This window comes from Protopterus annectens, chromosome 1.part0, assembly GCF_019279795.1.
Source record: "Protopterus annectens isolate FY-2018-M chromosome 1.part0, PAN1.0, whole genome shotgun sequence".
Classification (NCBI taxonomy): domain Eukaryota; kingdom Metazoa; phylum Chordata; order Ceratodontiformes; family Protopteridae; genus Protopterus; species Protopterus annectens.
The window spans coordinates 172,057,106-172,069,395 of NC_056725.1; positions in this window are offsets into that span (position 1 = coordinate 172,057,106).

Genomic DNA, 12,290 nt, shown 5'->3' on the forward strand with positions numbered 1-12,290 from the left:
CATGTTTTCTCCTCTTCTTCATAATCTTTATAAAGCATATATCCTATCCATCTATACCAAGAAAATGAGTCACATTAACTTTCCCTAATACTTTACTGAGCTCATCCAAAGAAATCTTCTCCATCTCCTCCATTAACATCTCATTCGATTTTTTAACTTCATAATCTATCAACATAACATTTCCACCTTTCGCATATACCTGGCTTATATACCTACATGCTGCCACTGTTGGGTTTACTTCAGATGACTGAAATTTCATTTGACTGAATTTCATTTGAGCGAGACAATAATACCAAATTTTCAAAATACTGAAAACTCATTTGACTGAATCTCATTATACTGAATTGTAAGCCATAGACATGATGTGGGTTTCCCTTCTCCTGTGACTTGGCCATGATAAAAAGAATTACTGTAATGTATAGTGCTGATTATCAGAATACTGATAGTCATGTAGAAAGTAGTGTTGTAGTGTTTCTAAATGTGGGTATGCTGTTTACATTTTTATGGGAAGTATCTCAAGTAATATGGAGAATGTTTTGTGTGTTCCCAGCAGTAGTGGCAGCGTGTAGGCTACTGTAAGGTAAGTAAAATGTATATGCCCTTTTCCCCAGTGTAGTGCAATCCTGGTATATATAGTTAGGGGGGCTGGGGGGCACAACCCCCCACCTAGTTTGATTTTATATTGTCTGGTTTCTGTTAAGAGGGTAATTAAGTAGTTTTTAAGTTCTGGAAAGAGTTAGTGATTGGTGCTGTAAGTGTGCATGTCTATGATTTACATATGAGTATTTTGAAATGTAGCATTGTAAGGTTTCAGTATTATGAGTTTCAGTCAAGTGAGTTTTCAGTATTTTGAAAATTAGGTACTTTGGTCTTGGTCAAATGAAAGTCAGTCAAATGAAATTTCAGTCATATGAAGTAGACCCGCCATTATTATATCTTGCTGCTTATGCCTTTTATTTCCATCCTCATTGCACAAACCATGATACGTTCTTCATTCTTAACTACTTCCCTTAATAAAGACACTAACTCCTCTTTTTTACCATTCAAGAAATAGATTTTCCTCCTTTTTAATTCTCCAGTTACGTGGCCAGATTTTTGCAAGTCTTTATAAACAGCAACTCAAGTTAACAAAAGATTTAAGTAAGTCTTCATAATCTTATAGGTTCAAATGTAAGTACTAGGCCGGTTTACTGTTGTGGGCCATTTTTAGCTTGACCAATTAACATTTTTGTGCTCAAATTAATCTTTCCCATTTTGTTAGCAATTGGCCTTAACCATCCCATGGTTTAATATTACTTATTACCCTTAATAAGAATAACTGGGATCATACCCCAGATATTTTGAGGAGACCCATGCATGGTATAAATCATTTAGGAATTGCTTCTGTGCATTAGTAGTAAAGGGGGCAATCCTGGGGTAAAGTTTCTGGTTCCCGTCCATAGAACCCAGCTGCGCTTGAATATGGACAAGGATGAACCTTGTTTTATGTGGATGGGGAGTTTGTCCCATAGCCGTGGAATCCTCTGCAAGATATAATTGTCTCTTCAAACTGCACTGTTGATGTTGAAGAAGATGTTTAGATCCCTAGACTGAGTATTTCTGAAGCTATTTGACTTGCTGATGTGCAGTAAATCCATCAGTAGTGAGTAGGAATATGCCTTGTATGCCAGACACAGGTCACCTTTTAACAGTCTGTCCAAGTATATACAGTAACAGGGCTTTGAGTCAGTCCATGTAGGACATGTTGTTTAGGTAATTTCTCCTTTTAGTAAGGTTTCTCTGTGGGCATTCCAGTTGTTGCATGTGTCTGGACAGATACTTGCCAAAGGGGGGCATTATATTCAATGATTGGCCTAATGAAGGCTTAGTAAAGGGAGACAATGGGATCCCTAGATCAAGATACAATCGCTTTGTTTATAAGTTAGGCTAAATACAAGGACTTTCTTACAACAATGGACACATGTTGGTCAAAGTTAGGCTACTGTCCACATAAGTTCCCAAATCTCGAATAACTGCTCAACTATTAGGGGCATGTTGTCAGTGTGGGATAGATGGCTTCCCAAAGGATACAAAAGTGCATTTTTGGCATTTAGTTTCAGTCCATGACTTTGGTAGCAGTTATTTATTTGAGACCAACATTCCTGCAGGTTGACTAAGCAAGTTGGGATTCCATGATTGCTCCTAGCTTGCAGTCATCTGAAAAGTAAATCAGCCTGAGCCCATTAGTATTGGCTTTTCTTCAGAAAAGTAGATGCCAAACAGGACAGATCCCAGCACAGAAACCATGAGGGACTCCACTGATGACTGATCTCTTTATGGAGGTAGGTTCCCCTGTTTTGATTTCCTGACTCCTATCTGTGAGTCAGATGGCAATCCAGTGGACGACAGAGAGGTTTATTGCCAGTTATTTAGCTTTTGTACTGTATCTGAGAGGGAAATTGTGTCAAAAGCTTTGGCCAGGCCAAGGTATGTGGTATACATAATTTTGCCTTCACCCATTGCTTTGGTGACGTTTTCAAAAAAGTCCACCAAGTTGAGTAAGCATGACCTGCCCTTGACAAATCCAAACTAAGACGGGCCCAATGTTTTGAGGTTTCCTATGTCCTTATTGATTAGTTCCATGATAAGTATTTCCATAGCTTTGTATATGAGGCTGGTCAGACTTATAGGTCTGTAATTGCCTGGGTCTGTGTAATATCCTCCCTTATGCAGGGGAATGACTGTAGCTGTTCTCCATTCATGTGGTACAAAACCTGCGTGGAGGCTGAGACTGAACAGTGTTAGGGGTGTGGCTAAATCATGCTTCATGCTATTTAAGATGAATCCTGGGATATTGTCAGATAACAATGATATCAATATCTCATACAATAGGAAGCTACAAAACTACGGCAAATTTGTCTTTATCATATTATCCAACAAAGTATGGCCTGTACCTTAATTTCATGAAGAGCTGTATGCCTTGAATTATAAGTTCTCTATACCCATATATAAAAAAAATTGTTGCTCTTCTTTGGATCTTTTCATTATTTCTGGAAGGAGGTGGTTACTATCCCATTTCCTAAAGATAGCTCACATAGTCCTATATTTCTACTCATACTTGTAACAGAAATACTAAAAAAAAACATATTTCCCTCCAAGTTACTTCAAACTCCTGTGCTATAAACAACCTGGTTCACATGAGGCAACAACACCCTCATGACACAATTTTCTCCTGACAGTTTCATATTGAGAAGTGCTGAGATGCATCATATATCCACTATTCCTCCACTACTTTTCAACAGCTTCCCATGACCACACCTCTCAACCTTTTAGAAAAAGAAATCTGCACTAAGTCAAAAGAAACACCCAAAAATAGGGACAATTGTTAAATATACTGCTCTTATAAACTTAGAAATTTGATAGAATAAGAGGTTTTGCATTAGCATGAATTTTCTGAATGGTGTAAAGTCTGAAACTCAAATCTCTGTCATTATTTTTTTACTTTAATCCTCAATGAGTTGGCAATAATTTGCCAGAAAAACAGCATTTTATGAGGAACAGACCAAAAATATGAGGCAAAAATCTGAACAGTTCAGAGCTACAGTATTCTTTATGCAAATTAGGTAGTTATTCTCCACAGTAATTCATGCCAAATTGCTGTTGCCAAACTAAATGCTCATCTAGAAACTTTTTATAATAAGAGTCAGTACATTAACCTCATCAAACCCAAAACAATTTTATCTAATATTACCATCAAACAGTGTTGCTCCTAACTATGTGTGCTTCTCCCATGTCAGGAACACCAGTGTATCATTTCAAATCCATTATTCCACCAGCATACCTTATCACCATATTGTTTTCATCCTGCATCATATGTAAACTTCTCTGCCTAAATTAATGTCATCTCTTCTTTTGCATCGTTTCCACTTCAAATAACAGACTCTTCACTAATAGAATCATTTTCTATGCTCTTTATTCCATTTTCTGTATTCCATTACTTTGTCAAATTTGCTTGTCAAAATCGAGTGCTCTTTTTTTGTAAAAGTGCAACCTGTCTAAAACGAAAGTAAACCAGCTCCGATAGAACACTCGAGTATTGTTAACAGTAATCCACATGGATGTATTGTATAAAAATAGTGTAAATTTATTGAGCGCGCTTTAGTCTTTTAAACAAGACTTCATCAGAAAACAGTTACAATTCAAAAACACAATGCTTTTATACCCTTGAGCTAATGAATAATTAATTAGCAATCAATTACACATCTTCCCTATCATACTTTAATGCAACATACCAATATTTCATAATTTTAAAAGTGTTTTTTTTTTAAAGCTACAAATAGATGAAGCAATAAAAATACAATGAAATATGATTCTGATACATTACATATAAATTGATAATAAAAATAAAAAAATATAATTCTAATACATTCCATATCAATTGATAACAATGAGATATAACTTTTACTTCTTAAAAGAAAAGGTTTAAAGCTTAAATGAATGGTATTTTAATACAGGCATAATACTACATGCTTCATTAATACCTGGGGGGTGGGTAGAATTCAGTCTTAACTGCCACTTTAACTCTTCCCTATCTAACCTGTTTTTCCAATCACCACCCCTGATGTCATTACCAAGGTTCTCAAGTATACCAAATAGAAAAGTTTTACATAAACTATTACCCTTTAGATGCCTGTAGAGAGCATTATTATCATCCTCACATCTAATGGCGTAAAGGAGCTCGTAGATCCATCTACGCAAAACCCTTTCGGTTTTGCCAACATAAAACTGTTGGCAATTCTGACAAATAGAAATCTAAACCAGTTGCTTGGAGCCACATGAACCTCTCTTCAAAAGCATCTTTCTCTTAGGGGAACTGATTTTCACCCATTAAACCCCTAAAATGTATGAACAGTATGCACGGGAACCACAAATCATAGTTCCTTTTAATGTGTCATTTGTTTTTATAGGATGCTCCAGTAAACACTTAAGGTTATTATTAGTTTTTAACACAAAGTGAGGTTTTTTATCTACAAAGTCCATAAGACCATCCTTACCCTTGAACATTACCCAATTTCTCTTCACTATTTGTTGATTGTCCTTATTAAGTAACCCATATGTCAAAACCATGGATTGACTATAATTTTTGTCCTCAGAATAATCAACAGGGTTTGTTGAAACCTCAAGGGATTTACCCAATAAGGGTAAAAATGTCTTACCCCATTCATTAACACCACAGGTTAGACAGGCAAGAGTTAAAGTAGCAGCTAAGACTGAATTCCACCCACCCCACAGGTATTAATGAAGCATGTAATATTATGCCTTTATTAAAATACCACTCATTTAAGCTTTAAACCTTTTCTTTTAAGAAGTAAAAGTTATATCTCATTGTTATCAATTTCTATGGAATGTATTAGAATCATATTTTATTATTTTTATTGTTATCAATTTATATGTAATGTATCAGAATCATATTTCATTATATTTTTATTGCTTCATCTATTTGTAGCTTTTAAAAAACACTTTTAAAATTATGAAATATTGGTATATTGCTTTAAATTAAAATTCTGAAATATTTTTTATATTGCTTTAAAGTACGATAGGGAAAATGTGTAATTGATTGCTAATTAATTCATTAGCTCAAGGGTATAAAAGCATTGTGTTTTTGAATTGTAACTGTTTTCTGATGAAGTCTTGTTTTCAAAGACGAATTTACTATTTTTATACAACACATCCGTGTGCATTACTGTTGACACTATTTGAGTGTTCTATCGAAGCTGGTTTACTTTCATTTATGGTTGGTGTCTTACAGTTCCTGATTTTGTGTTTTTGGAGTCATTTTCCACTGTGGTGGAACAGATATGAGTGGTGACAATGTTTTGGCTATATATTATTTCAAAAACTGTTGAAAAGGATGGCGGACTCTATTGAAAATAGTCCGTCTCCTTTCTTTTTGGAAAGCAGTGATGTTCAGATGCCCAACAGTGGGGTGAGCGAAACTACAACTCTGTTGCAGCTTACTAACATTATTGCAACTCTTACTGGGAATGTTACAGAGTTGCAAGCAGCTGTCGAACAATTACAAGGGCCGGGAGGCTCAGTGAAGAGGCTGGAAACCATGCCGGTTTCAATGGTGGAAGCAGGTTGTTCCAGGAGGGAGGAAACCCTTATATGAGACCCGGGTGCACGTAAGAAGCTCACACAAAGCTTTAACAACTGGTCAATGATCCAGGATTCTATACCATGTGGCCAGGTGCGGCAAGATTCAACCTTTATGGGAAGGAAGCCGACCCTGAGTGAATGGCTCCAAACGGACATTTTTCCTATTAGTCTTACACCATCTGATACTCAAGCTAGAGAAGGGAACATAAAGTTTTGAGAAACTTGGAAAGTAAATTGGGGAAGGTAAGTAACCTTCAATGTGACAATGGGTTTTTAAAGGAATGTATAAAAAGTAAGAGTACCGAAGGGGCTAAGGGTTTTTTGGTTCCCTAACGGTTTGTCTGAAGATGACCCGGAATGTTTTGAACTCATTGAAATGTTTGACAGACATGGTGTTGAACTCACAGACTTCATTATTAAGATTAATAATAAAAAAATAGAAGCTTTATTTGTGGATGTGGAAAGGTTAAATGAAATTTTTTAAGTGATGCACATTTTGATGAAATATGTCACAAATATGATATTATGTTTGATAAAATTGAGACACAGGTCAGTGATAATGTAAAAAGGAAACATAAAAAAGTTATACAGGGATGCTCGTGAATATAAAGATAGAAATGCTTACCCTTTTCCCAAATCATATTTTAAGAACAATAATGAATGGAATGGAGAAGTATTTCATTCCTCACATCCTCATACTAATGAAGTGGTTGAAAATTACGATCAGGAATACCCAGTACTTAGGAGATCTGAATGGTTACTAAACAAGTATAATGCACCTAAAGGAAAGCATTTTTTAGAGCAACAAGGGGGAAACAAGGGAGGGGGGGTGAAGGGCCCCTTACCAGAAATGGAGAAATGTCAGTCACTATTAAATGACCCAGAAGTCCCTGAGGTAGAAATAATCAATTCCTCTGATGGGATATTATTGAGTTATAAGGGGTTCAACATATTTAACTTCTCTGGTTTAGAAATTAATAAAGATTATTTTTCTCTATTGAAGAAAGGTATTAAGTTTGTTCCTAATCATAAGGGGTTTATCTCCCATATCATTACAGACTTCAAACTATACACTAGGAAGTTAAATCTAAAATATCTATTTAAGGATACCTCCGTAGTACCTAAACCTCTAAATTTCAAATGGAGAAGTTGTTTTAATCCCCCTTTACATCCTATTATTTCTACTTTTGAAAAAGTATGCACACAGGAGATTTATGGAGCATATTACAATTCCAAACATAAGCAGTATAATCTTACTTATGAAGAGAACCATCTCCTAAAGGAACTTCGTGGTAATTTGAACCTGAGGTTTATGAAACCTGACAAGGGGGCGGTATGGCAATTGTGGAGAAGATGAATTATACCAATAAAATTTATAGTATGCTACAGGATGATGATAAATATGAAGTTTCATTCATTAATGAAATTAACGTAGCTCATAAGAAAATTCAGTTATATTTGGAAAATTCATTATTACAGGGTGTAATTAACAAAGAAATTTTTCAATTCTTGCGTAATGAGCATCCTAGAACTGCTATTATGTTTGGTATTCCTATAACCCACAAAAATATAGCTGACCCCCCATATCGTTTGATTATAAGTTCTGAGAACAGTATGACCTACCCATTGGGAATATTTGTAGAAAGGATGGTTCGGGGGAACTTAAGGAATATTGACTATATATTACGTGACTCATGGGATTTTCTGGGTAAGATAAAAAGTGAATATTTCCATGAGATGAACTTTTTTTCGACTATTGATAAAGTAGATTTATTCACTTCTATTCCCCATTGTGAGGGCTTGAACCTTTTCTATGAAGCTTTATTAGATGTTTGTAATTTAAGCGATACTTTAATGAATTTTGTAATGGTCCTCATGGAAATTATTTTAAAAAATAACTTTTTTATATTCGAGGGGGAGTTTTACAAACAGACAAAAGGGGTCGCTATGGATATTAGTTGTGCCCCCCTTTTCGCAAATCTCGTCATGTATTCCTGTGAGAAACTATATATATTTAACAGCAAATTCTAAGGTCAATGGTGGATCTATCTCCATTTTTTGGATGATATTTTTATTCTATGGAGGGGGATGAAACTATAAAGAAATTGTTTGATTACATCAACACTGTTTGTGATTACTTCAAATTTACTGTTACACAAGACAACAAGTCTATAAACTATCTGGAGGTAACTATTTCTGTGGATAGTACTAAGGATTGTTTTGTGTCGAGAATATACAGAAAACCTACGTTTTCAAATTATTATTTGGAGTGCAATAGTTGTTACCCAGGTTACACTAAGAAAAACATTGTGAAAGGCCAAATGGTGAGGGTAGCAAGAATGTACTCCAGTAAAGAGATTTGCAAGAGTGAGAGAGCCACCCCGGTTAACCTCTTTATGGATAGGGATTACCCCACCTCCTTGTTACATTCTGTTAGTGAGGAGGTTTTAAATGAATGGGGTAAGAAATTTGTACCCTTATTGGGTAAACCCCTTGAGGTTTCAACAAACCCTGTTGATTATTCTGTGGACAAAAATTATAGTCAATCCATTTTTTGACATATGGGTTACTTAGTAAGGACATTCAACAAATAGTGAAGAGAAATTGGGTAATGTTCAAGGGTGAGGATGGTCTTATGGACTTTGTAGGTAAAGAACCTCACTTTGTGTTCAAAACTAATAATAACCTTAAGTTTTTACTGGAGCATCCTATAAAACAAATGACACATTAAGAGGAACTATGAGTTGTGGTTCCTGTACATACTGTTCATAAATTTTAGGGGTTGACTGGGTGGAAATCAGTTCCCCTGAAGAGAAAGGTGATTTCGAAGAGAGGTTCATGTGGCTCCAAGCAACTGGTTTACATTTCTATTTGTCAGAATTGCCAACAATTTTATGTTGGCAAAACTGAAAAGGCTTTGCGTAGACGGATCTACGAGCACCTTTATGCCATTAGATGTGAGGATGATAATAATGCTCTCTACAGGCATCTAAAGGGTAATAGTTTATGTAAAACTTTTCTATTTGGTATACTTGAGAACTTTGGTAATGACATCAGGGGTGGTGACTGGAAAAACAAGTTAGATAGGGGAGAGTTAAAGTGGCAGTTAAGACTGAATTCCACCCACCTCCCAGGTATTAATGAAGTATGTAGTATTATGCCTGTATTAAAATACCACTCATTTAAGCTTTAAACATTTTCTTTTAAGAAGAAAAAGTTATATCTCATTGTTATCAATTTATATGGACTGTATTAGAATTATATTTTATTATTTTTATTATCAATTTATATGTAATGTATCAGAATTATATTTCATTGTATATTTATTGCTTCATCTATTTGTAGCTTTAAAAAAAAACACTTTTAAAATTATGAAATATTGGTATGTTGCTTTAAAGTACGATAGGGAAGATGTGTAATTGATTGCTAATTAATTATTCATTAGCTCAAGGGTATAAAAGCATTGTGTTTTTGAATTGTAACTGTTTTCTGTTGAAGTCTTGTTTTCAAAGACGAAAGTGCGCTCAATAAATTTATTATTTTTATACAATACATCCGTGTGGATTACTGTTAACACGACTTGAGTGTTCTATTGGAGCTGGTTTACTTTCGTTTATGGTTGGTGTCTTACAGTTCCTAACCTGTCTAAAACATTACACATTTTTACTGCTGTGTTCACTTCTGAAGGGTTCAGTAACCAAAGTTCAGATTAGACATTACCAGTTTATAAAATGAATGTTACATAATTTATGTTACATGGCAGTTTTGCAAACCAGTCATACTTTTAGAAGCACTATTGTAAATGGCAGTTGTTACATCTCCCAACAGATCATGATCTCTCCCTTAATTTCTTGAAACATTGTATGCCTTGTATTGCAAGTTTTCTTTACCGATATAACATAACTGCTTTCTGAATAAAAAGCAACAAGCTCCAACAGTAATGGCAGAAAATGTTCACTTCTCTGTGGGCAGTCATCTGACGCCTTCTGATAACCATAGTGGTGCCTTTAGTGTCATGTTCCACAACAACAGACAATGATCAGGCAGGCATTCTTATTGGACAAAAACAGGCTGAGTTCATACACCTGCATGCCTTTCAGGAGCCAACGTATGTGACAGCAGTGGTCTGAACAATAGGGTACACTTTACTTTGGTGTACTTTTCTACATCACCTCTAATGTGAAGTGTGAGCTGAAGGCCAGTACATAAGGCTGTGCACAAACTGGGTCAGATCACTGACACATGCAGCAAATGAATGTGTTGTGTTCAAAAACTGAAGCTGAACATACTGATTTGACATGCTGTAGTGTTACCAGCTGCACTTAGCAGCTCTGAACATCTTTCAATGGAGCACCTTCAGACTCAAGTTTTAAAGATGTTCAGTCAACAGCAAGGCATTGTGCCATCAGCAGGAAATAAACTCCACCGCAGTAAAAGGTGATATGGCAACTTCATTCAGTGTCCCGATAACATGAGAAATTATGTTTTCACTGCAGAGCTACTGAAATTAATTTAAATTCCTTTAACTGTTAGGGCTCTTTGCAACCTCAGATTTCAATCTCTATCAAATGCACTAGGGTAGAGGAAGAAAGGACCGTACTTCCCTATACCTAAACACCGAAGCCAAAGTCTACCACTATACCTAACCAAATCAATTTACTGGAGGTTAGACAGAAGAGAAGCCAAGAGAGATATTCATTATGAACACAAAATGTTTCTCACATAGCAACCAATTATAAATACAAAGATGTTTCTGAGACAGCATCCAAATAGGTTCATAGGTTGTTACTAGGCTAATCATCACTGGGGCCTTTATAAGCCTAGCCATGCTCCCCAACCCAATTCTGTCTCTAAGTACCTTGGGCATCTATTAGGAGGGGGGGTATGTTAGGAAGGAGGTAGCTAAGGGATTTGTCGAGGGAAGATGTCAACTCAAAGACATGGGAGCCAGACCGGGAGTTACTTTGTGATTTCCCATCCAATGGTCAAAGTTTCATTTCAATAGGGTCAGGGATGAACTCTGCTTTACATGGATGGGGAGCCTATCCTATAACATGGGGATCCTTTGGGTCACATACCTGTCCCTGCAGCATGTTCTATTTATGTCACAAGTGAAGCTCAAATCCTTGGATCTAGTGTTTCTAGTACTGTTTGTTTAGTGGATGTACAAAAGATCCACCAGGGCTGGATCTGAGGATGCCTTATAAGCCAGGTATAGATCACCTCTCAGTAGCCTGAAGTAGACTGAGTACAGAGATAGAACGTTTAGCAGATCAGTGTATTCATGCCTGGTTCTCCTGGTGAGCAACTTTTGTGGGCATGCTAGCTTTTGCAAGTGTTGGGTTATGTACATGCCAGAGGGGGAATTGTACTCAATGATGGGTTTGATAAGGGCTGAGCAGAGTACCTTGACTTGGACCTTGATGCCATACCCTTTATCTATAAGTTGGGTGAAACAGAAAACTGTTCTCACTATCTTTGCTGCGTAATGGTCAAAGGCCAGATTACTGTCTACATATGTTCACAGATCCCTAACTACTGAGTCGACTCTTAGGGGTATTTTACCAATGGAGTAGTTAACTTTGGTGGACAGTTTCCCAAACTAAGCTTGATAGGCTTTGGCACCAGTCATTTGTCTGTGTTAGACCCTCTTGCAAGATGTTGATGTCATGGAGGGACTCTATGATAGCTCCCAATTTGCAGTCACCTGTAAACTTGGTGAGCCAATGGCCTTTGACATTAGCCTTGACTTCCAAGAAGTAGATACAAAACAGAAGCAGGCCCAGCATGGAGCCCTGAGGTACTCATACCTCATACAAATGTTTGTCAGATAACAGCCTATTATGAGCACAAAACAGTTCTCAGATACAGCCAATTCCATTTAAGCCAACCAAATCAATTGTGTTGAATATACAATTGTGCCAAACAGTTTGCACAAAGGTGTGAAAGCAAGGTAGAAGGAATTTCTTTTGATAATGTATGACTTACATTTCTTGTGATAATACCTGAATATTAAGGATGACTTTTTATCTTAAATATCCTATAATTAATTAGGGTCCATAAGGAACCTGGGGGGAACTAAGGAAGAACAGTGTTAGCATCTCATCATAATGCAATTTTTTCTAACAGTCAAACAAATTACAAAATTCCTG